The sequence below is a fragment of the Equus caballus genome, chromosome 15 (assembly GCF_041296265.1).
Source record: "Equus caballus isolate H_3958 breed thoroughbred chromosome 15, TB-T2T, whole genome shotgun sequence".
Lineage (NCBI taxonomy): Eukaryota > Metazoa > Chordata > Mammalia > Perissodactyla > Equidae > Equus > Equus caballus.
In genome coordinates, this window is record NC_091698.1 from 78,185,953 (window position 1) to 78,203,459 (window position 17,507).

General features: G+C 38.7%; 2 long non-coding RNA genes across 2 annotated transcripts in view; one reads left to right on the forward strand and one right to left on the reverse strand.

The window, feature by feature from the left end:
- The window catches only part of LOC138917890 (uncharacterized), a 34,534-nt gene that overhangs the window by 15,219 nt on the left and 1,808 nt on the right, over positions 1-17,507 (forward strand). The window lies entirely within an intron of this gene.
- Positions 546-17,507, reverse strand: part of LOC138917889 (uncharacterized) — a 460,015-nt gene continuing 443,053 nt past the window's right edge. Inside the window, exons 7-8 of the long non-coding RNA XR_011426496.1 lie at positions 4,327-4,456; positions 546-3,378 (exon numbers count right to left, since the gene is read on the reverse strand). This is a non-coding gene — a long non-coding RNA (uncharacterized lncRNA). The remainder of the gene's footprint in view (positions 3,379-4,326; positions 4,457-17,507) is intronic.

The window sequence follows — 17,507 nt, forward strand, 5'->3', positions numbered from 1 at the left end:
TAGTCTTTAAATGAATATGTGCTGTCAGTTGGATTCCGTGGCTGTTTGCCATTTGTGAAAGCCAGAGATTAATAATAGCCTGCTTGAAAGAATAGATTTATTCTTTGGCTTCACTGCCAGAATAAAAATGTTAAAGGCTGAATGTTGAATTCATTGCTAACAATTAATTCCCCTGGATAATGCATGTGTTGTGGGCATGTTGTGAGTGTAAACGGTCAGTGTTCATATTAGTCTGAAATACCAGCCCTGTAAGTGATGTTAGAGCTTGGCTCAAAACATCCACAATGTACACAGCTGACGAAGTAGCAGACCGAGGTGGTTAATGGAGATAGAGCAATTCTTTAACAGTAGCCACCCAGCTGTAATTTATAGGGAAAGTAAATGATTTTAACTGCCTCTATTTGATCTCTTACCTGTCAAATATTATTTCCTATCAGTCCTATAAATTCTACCTAACACTTAGAGTAAGCAGCAACGATGATCTTTATAGGAAAGCAATGAATAGCACAGGATTTAATATGAAAAGTAGCATACAAAAGTGAAGATTTTTTTAAATTTTTAAAATTTATTTTATTGCAGTAACATTGGATTATAACATAATATAGCTTTCAGATGTACATCGTAATATATTTCAAATTCTGTGTAGGTTACATCATGTTAACCACCCAAAAACTAACTATAGTCCATTCCCTCACATGTGAGCCTAATCACCCCTTTTGCCCCTCCCCCTCCCTCACCCCCATGGTAACCACAGATTTAATGAAAATTTATCAAGGCTGGTTTGCAGAAACATGTGCTAAGTTATCTTGGAGTTTTTTAACTCTCTGAAACAAACAGTTAAGTTATAATGAGTAACGTTGGTAGAAGAGTCCTCAATGTACTCTCCCTCACAAACAAATGTCTGTATTCTTGGTCAATAACGTAGCTGTGAGATGCTGCTATACTGCAGAACAGGAATAGCTGTCTGTGGTTTGTCAAGTTTAAAATCTATGGTAAAGAAATAATTGTCTAGAACAGGGTTTGGCAACCTAGCTCTCGGATCAGCTCTGTCCCACCATCTCTTTTGTAAACAGCTTCATTAGAAGACAGCCACCCTTGTTCCTTTTATGTTTTATCTATGGCTGCTTTCATAGTACAAAGGCAGAGGTGCATAGCTGCAATGGAGACAGAAAGGCCCCAAAGCCTAAAATACTTGCTATCTGACCCTTTTCAGAAGTTTACTTGGCCTACATAGCATTGTAATGCACCCAGCCTTCACCCCAGCACCACTGACAGGAAAAGGCCCAATGAAGCTGACTTATCACTTGGTCTTTGAAAAGGCACTATGTCTTGGTGTGTAGAAATATGTCGATTTTTTTATAACCTCAATTTTTTGAGATGTTAGCTAGATCACAGGTGTACCTAAACTTTCTAAATACAATCTATACGAATTACATTCCTAGGACTGCTGTAACAAATTACCACAAACTGACTGACGTAAAATAACAGAAATGTATTCTTCAACAGAATTCTAAATGTTAGAAGTCCAAAGTCAAGGTGCCAGCACTGCCAATCTTTTCTCTGAAGGTTCTAGAGGAAGATTCTTCCTTGCCTCTTCCTAGCTTCTCATGGTTGCTGGCACTCCTTAGCATTCTTTGGTTAGTAGATGCGTCACTCCAATCTACTTCCATTGTCACATGGCCTTCTCCTTGTGCGTCTTCATATCATTTTTCCCCTGTGAATGCATGTCTCTGTTTCTCCATATGACATTTTCTCTCTATGTATGTGTGTTCAAATTTCCTCTTCTTGTAAGGACAATAGTCATTGGATTAGGGCTCACTCTAATTTAGTATGACCTCATTTTAACCCGATTACATCTGCGAAGACCCAGTTCCTAAATATGGTCACATTCATAGATGCCAGCTGTTAGGACTACAACATATCTTTTTGGGAGACATAATCCAAATAATAACACTATAGAACATTACTTTTTTCTAAACAGTTCCAATGTCTATTCTGATTTGTTTTTGTTTTTAATCACTCAATGTATTTATTAAATATCAGTAGATCACTTTTGAGCATCCTTTTATCTTCCCCAAATACACTTCTAGGAAACTTCAAATCTTATTCCTTAGTTATAGTATCTTGGGATGTAATGAGTAAGTCAGTCTGTGTCCTCATTGTAACTTTCATCAATGTATATTTTGGTCATATCCTCTCTTCAGATTTATTTGAAACATAGAAATATTCTAAATCAAACAAATTTTATCCTCACATTGGATTCTCACAATTTTGGACTCTTATTGGGCCTACTTCCAATGTGATGTTATTCAACTATCCGCCATAATTCCCCTCACTTTTTATTTCCTTTGTTTTTCTTTCCCTCATCTTTTGCTTTGTCCCCATTTTCCCAAGTTACACTGTAATCCAGAAGTGAGCATAGCAATAGGTGAAAAAATTACATATATAATTTTTTTTGCTTGATCTGTCTGATAAAGCAATTGAGAAAGAACGGCTGAATTCTGTTCAGTACTCTTTGTTTATAAGTTGGAAGAGAAAGTGGTCAGCGATAGACTAACTCTTAGAATGCTATTTTAGATGCATGAAAGGCAGTGCTAGGAATTTTCAAATTTGTGAGTTCCAGGAGCTCCTGAGACCCACCAGCAGCTGTACAGAAAAAGGATATTCTGTGGTAGTTTCCATAAAATGTTTTCTAAGGCATGAAGGAGTCAAGAATTATAGATATGGACGGACCTGAAGGGCATGTTTTATATCTGTGCTCCTGTCTGAAGTGATAACCATTCATAGAGTCTGAAACTGGTTTCCCTGCTTGAGCAAAAGGAGAAGGGTAATATAGTGGTCAGCAACATCTGCTTCAGACATGTGAGCATGTGTAAGTACACACATATACACACTATTAAATATCTGCTGTTCTGAACCTAGGGAATAGCATATAAAAAGGGACCCACCTCTGGTTATCAGTCTAAATATAAACTGATGAGATAACAAAAGAAAACTATATAAAAGCAAATATTTTCAATCTCTTTATGTAGGTGGTATATATTTTCTGTTATTCTTAATCTTCTGTTCTCTGGGCCCACTTGAGAAGGCAACCAATTTTACAAGTGGTAGCCGCAAATCTCATACTTTCTTGCTTTAGAGTTCAAGCTATAGCTTGCTTCACTTTTTATTTATTAATTGTTAGAATTTGGACGAATGAGTAATTGGCTTTGATGAACATCTTCAGCATCAGCCTCTAAAACCTGTACAACTGCTCTACATAGACACTGTGGGAGTTATGTGTCAGAGATGGCAGAGTGCCCACCACCACATCGTAGAACACCACCACCCTCTCTGGTTCTTGGTTTCAGTCTGGAGACCAAGGTCAGCTTGGCAATTCTGCAACAAAAGTAGCAAGAGGAAGAAGAATTGGAAATCTGTTCAGACCACCACATGATGCAATCAATTTTTTTTTCTTTTTTCAGAATCATATAATATATTCTTATTGAAATAAGTGAATTTAATTAAGCATTTTAAATATCTTATTAAGGTAACTGAAATTGGTCATGTTCCTTTAATTTCTGGCCAACCCATAGAGAGAATTTGCAAATTCCCATAGTTGGAGCAAATGCCTAAAAGACAACACTTTTCCAATTGCACATCTTTTGTTAGCTAAATGAAAATTCATCAGGAGAAAAAAAGCACTAATATGGTTGAAATAAATCAAAGTTACAAAATTTTTATAAGCAGGAGAACATGACTTAATGAGAGATAATGAGTAAGAGACTTTCATTTGGTCAATTCTAAAAGGCATAAGGCTCTTCTCAGAGATGATGAGCCTAACTAATAAACAATGAAGGCTTATTTCATCCTTCAGAGAGTATAGTATGATCTGCGTGTTCACAGGGAAAAGCAGGAATGCTGTCACCACCATAGAAAAAAACTTATAATAATATTTGAGGAATCTCTTCTAAAGACTGTCTAAATAGCATATGCAGGTGTGATATAGCTGCTGAAATTCTTACCAGAAAAAGGTAAATTATAAACCAATAAATAGGCCTGAAATATCAAATTGGTAAGTGTGTTATCTTCTTAGAAGAATAAGTCAACACCTTCCAACCTGTCAAAATGTATTCAAACTACTAATTTTTCTCGTATTTCTTGTGGGAAAAATTAACAGGACTGGCGTTAAAAATTCAAACTAATTTATTAAGTCCCCACTCCATGCTAAATACACTGAGGGAGTTTGGAGGCCACAAACAAAAATCACTGCATTTGCTCCCAAGAACATTACAATATACTAAGGAGACTTGCATTTAAATAAAGCAAGACGATTAAACACATTACCTGTTGCAATGGAGTCAAGGACGGGGGTACTGAGAGCATGGTGGGTAGAGCTCCTAGATCTGAGAACTCAAGGTCAAGAGAGAGTCGGGGAGGCCTTCCCAGAGGAGTGGAGTAGAAGTACAGTGGGGGGCTTTGGAGAAGAAATGAATGAAAGTCACAAGTGGTATTATTATGCAAGCACATTTCTAGCTACATGGGCAGAGGAAGGACATGGATGACAGTTTTCTAGAAAATGTTGAAAACTGAATTTGAAGCCTGAAATCAAATTTTGTTAAAAAGTGAAATATCTGCTATATTCCAAAGATGAATGAAATAGACAAAATTCAAACAAAATTGTTGAAAGAGAGAAATCTATCTCCCCTCATATATACACACATATATATTATATATGTACTATACATGTACACACTTATATGTACTACAGTGTATATATATGTGTGTGTGCACATGAGTGTACGTAGTAGAGTTATTATTCTTGAAATCACAAATACAATGAATGAGTTAATGCTAATAAGTTATCAAACGTATATGATAGACATTTTCTAAAAACAAATAAATTATCTCAAGAAGAAATTGGATCTCTAAATGGATCAACAGACGTTAAGTAAATGGAGTAGATAGTTAAAATTTCCCCTTTTCCCTACTCTCCAATGACACCAAATCTAGATGCTTTTACAGGCAAGTTTAAGCAAACCTTCCAAATGTTTTATCTCTGACCTTCACACATTTTTCCAGAGAACATAATAGAGTGAAACTTTTCCAATTCTTTTTGTGAGATTCATATAACAAAAATGCCAAAACTAGACAAGGACAGTACAAAAATTTATAGGTCACTCTCATTCATAGAGTCAAACCTTAGATTCATTAAATTGTATTAGTAAATTGATGCCAACAATGTAAAAAAATTTATCTGTCTGGTATGCAAAGCAATCTAGCCACACAATTCATTAAGAGATTAAAAAATGCATCTGATCATCTCAAAAGAGAGAGAAAAATCTTCAAATAAATTTTGCTTGCAATCATCATTAAAATAAAAAAGACACTTTGGAAATTAGTAGTTGGAAGGAAACTCCTCAACATTATTTATCAAAACCCTGTAGTAGACAACATACTTAATGGCAAGTATTTAGAAGCTTTCCCACCAGGAATAAGGCAAGTATATCTGCTCTTCTTGCTGTCTTGTGCCTTTAAATGTTGCTTCTCTAACAGTTCCTCCTTTCCCCTACTAGACAAGGTGAAACTTTATATGTCCATATTTTTTTACCTTGTTTTCCATCTCTTTAATTTTTTGTTTGTACTGCAGAAGTATTCAGCTCTGTCTTCTGACACAATTATTTTTTCCTATAGCTTATCAGTCTATTGTTCAACCCATCTATTAAGATGTTTTTCCTATAACTATATTACTTATTTTACTATATGTAGGACATATATTTTGTCCTTTTTCAATTATTATTATTTTTTCATTCATACTATACTGCTCTTGCCCTTTGATCTCTATTAATCTTCTAACAATTTGGACATTTTACTTTTCATTCAGATTATTCTAGTGTCTCAAGGTCATGGGCTTTGAATTTTCTCATGTGCTTCATTACTGACTCCCCATTGTGGTGGTTTCTTTCCTTGATTGGTTTGTAAGTTTGACTATATCCCATTGCAGTGATAGTTTTCCTGAGAACTTCATATGATCCGGTTTGTGGGAGCATCCCGACAGCATCAACTCATGATGCTTTTGCCTAACCTCACAGATTGCTGGTACAGGACAACTTTCTTAAATTTTTTGGTCTTAAATTTCCTGAAACACATAGCTGTTATGAATTCAGATTCTGTTCCCAAGGTTGGTATGAACCAGAAGAGTGGTTTCCTCTGGGTGTTTCTTACACCCTGAGCCCTAGTCGGGGGTGTTCTTCCATGCTGCTTCCCAGGACTAAGCGTTGTTTTTTAGCCTCCCTTTCTTTCAAGTGGCAGCCTTTGTGAGTCTTGATACATACTCTTGACTTGATTTCCCTCTTCTTCGCAGCCATAAGACAATTTTCTTTTATCAGTTTCAAGATGACTGATGTACGCTAAGTTACTTTTATTCTATTTTTTCCATCATGTTGACAGGTTAAGAGTGGCTTTTGAATCAGCTCAGATTGGCATATTAATTGATAATATATGTTAGACTATTTGAAGTCACTTTCAAAATGGTGATTTAAAATTCAGCTACGGTTCTTTGGCTAGAGACTCTGAATGGAGCGTAATCTGAAGTGTAGGCACCATGAACCTAATAAATCTCAAGCTTTGAAGGTCCTGCATGGGCTACTTTCATAGTCCTATAAAATTTTTAAAAGTAAGGTGTTTTATGTTATTTTTATTAAAAAAGACTTCCCTCCCCAATTGTATAAGGTTCAGGCCCCATAAAACCTGGAATATCCCCTGGGTGTGCTTTTGAGAGACTGAAGTTTCAAAAAAGAAAATCTAAATATACACTCAATGCCAGCAATTATAGAACTATAGGAAGTGTCCACTACAGTAAACAGAATCTCAGATTTTTAAAATCTTTGTAAGATGAAAAGAGAAACGCATAATCACGAATGAGTACTAAAGGCGGCATGATTCAGAGGTAATCTGGTCAGGAAAAGAGTGCCAGAATGAGCTGAAGTTTCAAGAAAAGTGCCAACAAAGAGAATGCATATATATATATACTCTATAATATGAAAGAGAAATAGAAAGTCATAATCCCAGTGCTTAAGGAAAATGATAACATGCTAGCACCCGAAGACAGAAGGCACTCCTACTCAAACCTAATTTTAGTTCAGTCTCTCAGAGTCAGGAAAATAACGTGTATAATGGAAATGTATTGGAGGCCACAAACGAGTGATAAAATAATCTAAGATCTCCAGTTAGCAAGTGAAGAAGCATGTAACAAGATACTAAAGAGACTGCGAATGTGGTGCCATAGTTTGAACAATTATGAAAATGAGGGAGAGAGAGTACACTCAGAAAACTGGAGTTAAGCAAATGTTCTGAGCTTTCAAAGTGAGGAGAGAAAAGATAAGTTATTTGAGAAAATTATAATCTGAGGGGTAAGAAAGGCCTCAGAAAATTTTTCTAGCAAAAATTTAAATAATCAAAGAGTCTGAATGGATTTTTTAAAAGTATATGATGATCCCTGTGATCTAGCTGCATTCAACAGCAGGACGTAATGACAAGCATGCCTCATTCACATTTTAGATGAAATTGCTAGGAGATGCTTAGGTAGTAGTAGATCCACTGTATTAACATCAAGACACAGATATAATGGGAAATTATTTTGTGAAAGAACGAAAGGGGTTTTTTTGTTGTTGTTGTTGTTTTCCCTGAGGAAGTTTTGCCCTGAGCTAACCTGTGTCACCAATCTTCCTCTACGTTGTATGTGGTTTGCTGCCACAGCATGGCTGATTAGTGGTGTAGATCCGCCCCAGGGATCCAAACCTGTGAACCAGGGCCACCAAAGCAGAGCATGCTGAACTTAACTACTATGCCATGGGGCTGGCCCCTAAAATGGGGTGATTTTAAGAAGCCTATTTATTGTTGGTTAAGTTCTGTTGAAACCTGGGGGAAGCTGCTGGTGGAATGTCATGTGGCTTTGTTTTAGACTTTATCATGATGCTTTGGTTTAGTTTTTTTCCGTTTTGGATTTTTTCCAATTAAAAACATTGAAGGCAGAGTTATCAAATTTTTAAGTTCAAGAAGATGGGACAAAAACTAATTTAGTAGCAACAAGATCAAATTCTTCTATTTAGGTCAAAACTAAAGAGACAATTAGAAAAGATTGTGAAAATCTTCTCTTAGATTTCCAAGCATATGCTAGGGTGGGACACCAGCCCTATGCTTCATTGATCAAAATACAGGTACAGGGTAAGCCAACAAAATAATGATGCTATTGGCACAAACTCTAATACAACCTTAATATGTGAGAAAATGCTCCAATCACACAGAATGAAGTCTTGTTTCTGCAATGAGCAGAATATATCTGATGAAGGGGCTTTAAATCATGGTGGTTCACATTAATAGGGATACTAAAGAAGTAGAGAATAATTATAGATAGTGTAAAGGATAGATATTCGTATTTTTTTGGTCGGATGTGGGTGTCATACATAATATTTAAGGAATTATTTGAGTTGGTTGTTTAGTCTAATGAGAAGAAGACCAAGAAGAGACACAGTAGAGTTTTTAAATATTAAAAAAAAAAAAATAAGGGCTGGCCCCGTGGCCGAGTGGTTAAGTTCGCGCGCTCCGCTGCAGGCGGCCCAGTGTTTCGTTGGTTCGAATCCTGGGCGCGGACATGGCACTGCTCATCAAACCACGCTGAGGCAGCGTCCCACATACCACAACTAGAGGAACCCACAACAAGAAATATACAACTATGTACTGGGGGGCTTTGGGGAGAAAAAGGAAAAAATAAAATCTTTAAAAAAAAAAAAATAAAAATAAATAAAAATAAAAAAAATTTTTTATAAATCATGTGGATTAAGGGAAAAAAGTCATTAGGATTAGCAGAAAACTTCTGTGTTCTCCTTTTGCATAATTTGCCATGATTCACAGTCCAAGTCAAAGAGCAAATCCTCTGTGAAACTGTCCATTCACTCCAGCAATATACGTTTCTGAGCAGTTTTTGTGGATTTCTCTAGTATGACTTTTATTACATGTGTATTGGAATTATGTTTTAATGGCTTTATTCCTCTTCAGAGTTCAGAACAGAGACCATATTTTATTCAAATTTATAGCAAATCAGAACTCAATTCAACTTAAGCCAGAACTTTCAAGCAATTAAGCTATTTAATGGAATGGAATGCGGTGTTTTGAGATAAAATGCTCATTTGTAAATGTTTCTAAAGTGAAAATTCATCTCTCCAGCTGCTGTTGAGAGGGCTTTCTCATCAGGTTGCATTGAGAGAGAAGTAGAGATTGACAAGATGACCATAGGTTTGCTTTCAACTCTGACATTCAGTGGTTTACTGTCCATGTCTTTCCCTTCTGCCCTTCTTTTCCTGCAGCATTTTTGGTGCCCTGTTCTCTTCCTACCGCCTATAGGATTGTCCTGGCCTGGGATTCTTTAGAAATAAGGTCCTTTAGAAATAAGTAGCCAAAAGGTTGCTTTATTTACTTCAGTAAAACTCCCATTATATGGGCAGCCCTTCTAATTACAGCCTCAAAGATTTATCACAAGTGGAGCAAACAAGTGAAAACGGCCCTGGGCATGGATTTAGAATACTCGTGTTGAAAGTTTGCTTCAACTTACTATATGACCTTTGGTAACTCACTTGGCTTCTATGAATCTAATATTAAATTATAGGAAACCTCAATTAGGATCATTATTGTGAGAGAATCTATAGGTGTCACACAAATATTAAGTAGTACTATTAGCATTATTTTCAGGGTTATTCTACCATCCTTGCCCTCATGTATGTGGATGGGAGATCTCTCTATGTGGACAAGAATGTGTTTAAGATACAGTGGCCACATCTAGCACCCAGCTTCTCTTTCACAAGTCATTTCCCTCTCCCAACAGAACATAAAACAAAAGTTTAGTATCATTCAATGCACAGACTCTAAAGGTCCTTACTCTTGGTATCATAGAAAATTGCACATTTCTAAGAAAGATCACTCTAATCACTCTATTTTGCATTCAGTGAGAATTGGTGGTACCTCACTCTGAAGAAGCCTGGTTCTATATATCATCCCTAATTGCCTTGTCGAAATAGGCCCATATACTCAAGTGCTAGAGTCTTTGCTCTGGTGTCTTTGGAGATCTTACAGACCCTTGATGACTTATTATATGTCTCATCAAGTGCTAGAACTGGCCACATCATTTGCAGGTCTCAGTGCAAAATGAAAACATAGTCTTTTGTTCAACAATTATTAAGAATCTCAAAATGGTGACAAGGAAGGATTAAACCAAACACAGAACCCTTCTGAACACTGGGCCCTGGGCAAATGCACAGATCACACACCTGTGAAGCAAGCCCTGTCACATGTCAATGCACAAATGAAGGTGAGATAGTTGTAAACCACCAAAAAAGTAAAGTGAGCATTATTACAAATTATGTAAACACTTGAATTAATGCAAAGAGAAATTTCTGAATAGACACAGTCGTTAAAGAACTTCAGACACAATACAAAATACAATCATAGCTAAGAGAAATTCTGCTTTAACTGTCTTTGAAGGCAAAATTGAATAACTGCACTCTCCCTTTCGACTATAGACCTGAACACCAGAAAGAACTGAGTTGCTATTAAATAGCTCTTGTGTTTCACCAGAGGTGGTTCCACCTCAGGAGACATGGGTATCTTGTAACAGTATATCTATAAATATTTGTAAATGATTTTGAGGCAAAATATCCCTCTATTAGTACAAGTCATTATTTTTGTATAATAGAGTCTACTAGACACTGTTAGTCATTTCTTATTAACAGCAAAAAAAAAAGAAGAAAAAAGAAAGAAAAGCAGCAGAAGAAAAAAATCTGTTGGGGAGACTTCAGTCCTTGGGCGACATTCCTTACTTTTTATCAGATGCTAACTGCTGGAATCTGTGAAACAGATTTTTGACTGTGTCAGGGCTGGCTCCATCTCAGCTATGAACTGGGAATTTTCAAGGAGAGTTTTATAATAATTTCATTTGGATTGACAGAACTGACTTTGGTGTTTTATAAACTGATCAAGGGGCAGGAATTTTCGGACAAGGACTTGATTTTCTCATATTTATGATATCAATATTCACTGATCTAATCATTCTTCTCCTTCCTTCTTCAATAATAATAAAGATCTGTGGTTATTTCAAATGCAAACTTAGGGAAGACAAGAAAAATATCTATTCGGACTGAATCGCAAGTTTTTAGATTATCTTCAAAACATTGTCTCAAATAAGCATTCAGATTTTAATTTGGTGGTGAAGGAAATTGTTTAAATTTTTTTCTCAAGTGTTTTCTGCATTACAATTATTATTCCATACTATATATTAGAAATTAGAATTGATATCATATATTATATATTAATCCCTTCCAATGCTAGCCCCAGCCACAATTCATTGCTGGTTTAACAGACATTGTAGTGCTTAGTCATCCCTCAGTGTTCATAGAGGATTGGTTCCAGCACACCTAGCCAGATACTAAAATACAGGGATGACCAAATCTCTTGTCTAAAATGGCACAGTATTGGCATATAACCTACGCACATTGTTACATATGCAAATATGGAGGGCCAACTGTACTCACACATAAACACACATCTCACTTTAAAAGGAGACTCCTTGAGGTTCTCATCAAGATGGCGCTGTGAGCAGATGTTGAACTCGCCTCCTCCCGCAAGCACAACCAGGTTACAACAATTTTAGGAGGAATCACCCTGGATTGAAAACTGAAAACTGGATGAAAAGAACCCCCACAACAAGGGACAGTCCTGACGAAAGCAGAAGAGGCAGTAACTCTGGCCAGAGAGGAAAAAAGCCACCTTTGGGAGCAGTGGAGCTTCTCAGCTGGCCAGGCGGGAGCCAACCTAAGGATATTCCGATAGCATCTCAAGATGCCTAAGAGTCTCATGCTACTATACATCGGAAGGTGGACGGACTTCCCCCAGGGAGGAGGTGGAAATAGGTGAAAACTCTCCGACCCCCGACCCCCGGACAGCCTAGTTCCTGCAGGAGGCTCTCTTCCAGCAGACTCCCCCATAGCATCGCCACACACCAAGGGCGGGAGTGTGCACTCACAAGTGGAGCGATGGTGGAAACAGGTGACAACAGCCCTACTCAAGCCCCCTGCGATTACACCTAAGCCCAAGGGGAATCCCCAGGGTCCCACACCCACTGGCAGGGAAGGCCTCCGCTCGCCATTAGCAGGGAGGCCCCGTCCAGAATCCAGAACAAAGGGCAGCTCCCGGTGGGTGGATTCCCTGGCACGGCACCAGACTGCAAGCTGCTGCTGGGCCCATGGTCTCCGGCACACTGGTCGGTGCAGGGGACGCCCGGACTTCCCGTAGACATGCTTGGGGACACGGAGCTCCAGCACCAGGCTCAGCAGCCCAGGGTGAGGCTCCGGGGTCCCGCACCCCCCACCCCCGGCAGGGAAAGCCTCTGCTCGCCATTAGCTGGGAGGTCCTGCCCAGAATCCAGAACAAAGGGAAGCTCCCGGTGGGCAGATTCCCTGGCATGGCACCAGACCACAAGCTGCTGCTGGGCCCACAGTCTCTGGCACATGGGTCGGTGCAGGGGGTGCCAGGACTTCCCGTGGATGTGCTTGGGGACTGGGTGGAGCTCCAACACCCAGCTCTGCGGCCCAGGGGGATGCTCCAGGGTTCCGCACCCCCCAAGCAGGAAGGGCCTCTGCTCGCCATTGGCAGGGAGGCCCTGCCCAGCATTCAGAACAGCAGGAAGCTCCCTAGAGCAGAATTCCCCAGAAGGCAGCAGCTTACAAGCCACCGCCAGGCCCATGGACTCTGGCCATGTCCCAGACGAGGCAAGGGGCTCCCAGAGATACCATGAGAGTGGAGTGGGGCAGAGTGGAGCTCCGGTGAAATGGCTACGTAGCCCAGGGGGAACTCCAGGTTCCTACAGCAGCCTCAGTGAAAGCCTCTGCACAGCACTAGTGGAGAGGTTCCAACTGGCAATAACAAGGCGGGAAGGCCCTGGGGCAAAAGTAGCACAGCTAGGTGAGCTAACGACAGACTGCAGAAGATACCCATAGCTCTGCTGGGACCTATAGTGGACAAGTGTGATCTTATGGGCTCTGTTAGGGACAAAGCAGAGATTATAGGTGATCCTGCTCCTGGCTGCTGGGAAAGCCCACAACACCACTGCAGACCACAAGGAGGGAGTGGGTCTAAGTGGGCTGCAACAGTAGGCACCACCAGCCTGAGGCCCCCTTGCAATTGCCCCCACAACCGATGAGGGACCCCACAGGACCACTGTGACTATGAGGAGGGGTCCAGGTCCAGTCAGTAACAGCTGACAGGGTTCCTGGTTGGTGCAGTCTAAACAGCTGCCACCCCCCCCCCCACCACCAGCCGCAACAAGTGGTAGCAGCGACTAAACTCTATCTCTATGTGGAGCACAAATCCACGCCATCAAGCAGTATGAAAAAATATATTAAATCTCCAGAACAGAAGGAAAATGATAAGCACCCAGAAAACAATCCCAAAGACAATGAAGTCTGTAACCTAAATGACGATGATTTGAAAAATGCCATTATTAAAAAACTCAACAAGTTAAAAGAGAATTCAGATAGACAACTCAATGAGTTCAGGAGCTATGTCACAAAAGAGCTTGACACTATAAAGAAGAACCAATTAGAAATACTGGAGAAGAAGAACACCATGGAGGAGATTAAGAAAAATCTGGACTCTCTGAACAGTAGGGTTGATAATATGGAGGACAGAATTAGCAAATTGGAGGATAGGAATATAGAAATGCTGCAGACAGAGGAGGAGAGAGAACTAAGACTAAAAAGAAACGAAGAAACTCTCCGAGAATTATCTGACTCAATTAGGAGATGCAACATAAGGATTATAGGTATACCAGAGGGAGAAGAGAAGGAGAAGGGGGCAGAAGGCCTGTTCAAAGAAATAATAGCTGAGAACTTTCCAAACTTGGGAAGAGAGATGGAACTTCATGTGACAGAAGCCAATAGATCTCCAAACTTTATTAACACAAGAAGACCCACCCCAAGGCATATAGTAGTGAAACTAGCAAAAGTCAATGACAAAGAGAAAATACTAAGGGCAGCCAGGCAGAAGAAAATAACTTACAAAGGAAACACCATAAGGCTATCAGCAGATTTCTCAGGAGAGACCTTACAGGCTAGAAGAGATTGGAATGAAATATTCAAAACTCTGAAGGACAAAAACCTGCAGCCAAGAATACTTTACCCAGTGAAAATATCCTTCAAATACAATGGAGAAATAAAAACTTTCCCAGATAAACAAATGTTAGGGGAGTCCATCACCACAAAACCTCCTCTTCAAGAAATGCTCAGGAAGAACCTCATTCCTGAAAAATCTAAAAAAGGAAAGGGGTTACAAAATCCAGAACAAAGGAGATAAGCAGAAGGACAATAACACAAATTAACAGCTCTCCATCAGGACAAAATGCAAAAGAACTGGAAAACAAGTGATAAAATGGCAACAGTATGCCCCCAAGTTTCAATAACCACTCTAAACGTGAATGGATTGAACTCTCCAATCAAAAGGCACAGAGTGGCAGGATGGATCAAAGAACAAGATTCAACAATATGCTGCCTCCAGGAAACACACCTCAGCCCCAAAGACAAACACAGACTCAAAGTGAAGGGATGGAAGACAATACCCCAAGCTAATAATGAACAAAAGAAAGCAGGTGTTGCCACACCTATATCAGACAAAGTAGACTTCAAAGCAAAACAGATAAAGAAAGACAAAGAGGGGCAGTATATAATGATAAAAGGGATGCTCCATCAAGATGACATAACACTTATAAATATATATGCACCCAACACAGGAGCACCAAAATTCATAAAGAAACTATTAACAAAACTTAAAGGAGACATCAACAGCAATACAATAATAGTAGGGGACCTCAACACCCCATTAACGCCAATGGACAGATCATCCAGACAGAAAATCAACAAGGAAATTATAGAATTAAATGAAAAATTAGATCAGATAGACCTAATAGATATATATAGAACACTTCATCCAAAAACAGCAGGTTACACATTCTTCTCAAGCGTGCATGGAACATTCTCAAGGATAGACCATATCTTGGGAAACAAAGCAAGCATCAACAAGTTCAAGAGGGTTGAAATAATATCAAGCATCTTTTCTGATCATAATGTTATGAAACTAAAAATCAACTACAAGAATAAAGCTGGGAAAGGGCCAAAAATGTGGAGACTAAACAACATGCTACTGAACAAACAATGGATTATTGAAGAAATTAAAGAAGAAATCAAATATTATCTGGAGACAAATGAAAATGAAAACATACCGTACCAAATGATTTGGGACGCAGCAAAGGTAGTCCTAAGAGGGAAATTCATTGCAATACAGGCTCACCTCAATAAGCAAGAAAAATCTTACATAAACAACCTCAAATGACACCTAATGGAATTAGAAAAAGAAGAACGAACAAAGCCCAAAGTCAGTAGAAGGAGGGAACTAATAAAAATTAGAGCAGAAATAAATGATATTGAAACAAAAAAGACAGTAGAAAGGACCAATGAAACAAAGAGTTGGTTCTTCGAAAAAATTAACAAAATCAACAAACCCTTACCCAGACTCACTAAAAAAAAAAAGAGAGAAGTCTCAGATAAATAAAATTAGAAACGAGAGAGGAGAAATCACAACAGATACCGAAGAAATACAAAGGATCATAAGAGAATACTATGAAAAACTATATGCCAACAAATTGAACAACCTAGAAGAAATGGATAAATTCCTAGACTCATACAACCTACCCAAACTGAATCAGGAAGAAATAGAGACTCTGAATAGACCAATCACAAGTAAAGAAATAGAAACAGTAATCAAAAACCTCCCCAAAAATAAGAGCCCAGGGCCAGACGGCTTCTCTGGAGAATTCTACCAAACATTCATAGAAGATTTAATACCTATCCTTAAACTATTCCAGAAAATTGAGGAACAGGGAGCACTCCCTAATACATTCTATGAAGCCAACATCACCCTGATCCCCAAACCTGACAAGAACAACACAAAGAAGGAAAACTACAGGCCAATATCACTGATGAACATAGATGCAAAAATCCTCAACAAAATTTTGGCAAACCAAATACAGCAATATATCAAAAAGATTATACACCATGATCAAGTGAGATTTATACCAGGGACACAGGGATGGTTCAACATCCGCAAGACAATCAACGTGATTCACTACATTAACAAAATGAGAAACAAAAACCACATGATCTTCTCAATAGATGCAGAGAAAGCATTCGACAAGATCCAACATCCATTTATGATAAAAACCCTCAATAAAATAGGTACAGAAGGGAAGTACCTCAACATAATAAAGGCCATATATGACAAACCCACAGCCAGCATCATATTCAACAGACAAAAACTGAAACCCATCCCTCTCAGAACAGGAACAAGACAAGGGTGCCCACTTTCACCACTCTTATTCAGCATAGTACTGGAGGTTTTGGCCAGAGCAATTAGGCAGGAAAAAGAAATAAAAGGAATCCAAATAGGCAATGGAGAAGTAAAACTCTCGCTGTTTGCAGATGACATGATCTTATATATAGAAAACCCCAAAGAATCCATAGAAAAACTGTTAGAAACAATCAACAACTACAGCAAAGTTGCAGGGTATAAAATCAACATACATAAATCAGTAGCATTTCTATATGCTAACAATGAACTAACAGAAAAAGATCTCAAGAACTCAATCCCATTCACAATCGCAACAAAATGGATAAAATACCTTGGGATAAATTTAACCAAGGAAGTGAAAGATCTATACAACGAAAACTACGAGACCTTCTTGACAGAAATCGACGACGACATAAAGAGATGGAAAGACATTCCATGCACATGGATTGGAAGAATACACATAGTTAAAATGTCCATACTACCTAAAGCAATCTACAGATTCAACGCTATCCCAATCAGAATCCCAAGGACATTCTTTACAGAAATTGAACAAAGAATCCTAAAATTCATATGGGGCAACAAAAGACTGCGAATTGCTAAAGCAATCCTGAGTGAGAAAAACAAAGCCGGAGGAATCACAATCCCCAATTTCAAAACATACTACAAAGCTACAGTGATCAAAACAGCATGGTACTGGTACAAAAACAGGTCCACAGATCAATAGAACAGAATTGAAAGCCCAGAGATAAAACCACACATCTATGGACAGCTAATCTTCGACAAAGGAGCAGAGGGCCTACATTGGAGAAAAGAAAGTCTCTTCAACAAATGGTGCTGGGAAAACTGGACAGCCACATGCAAAAGATTGAAAATCGACCATTCTTTTTCACCATTCACCAAAATAAACTCAAAATGGATCAAAGACCTAAAGATTAGGCCTGAAACAATAAGTCTCCTAGAAGAGAATATCGGCAGTACACTCTTTGACATCAGCTTCAAAAGAATCTTTTTGGACACCATAACCCCTCACATGAGGGAAACAATAGAAAGAATAAACAAATGGGACTTCATCAGACTAAAGA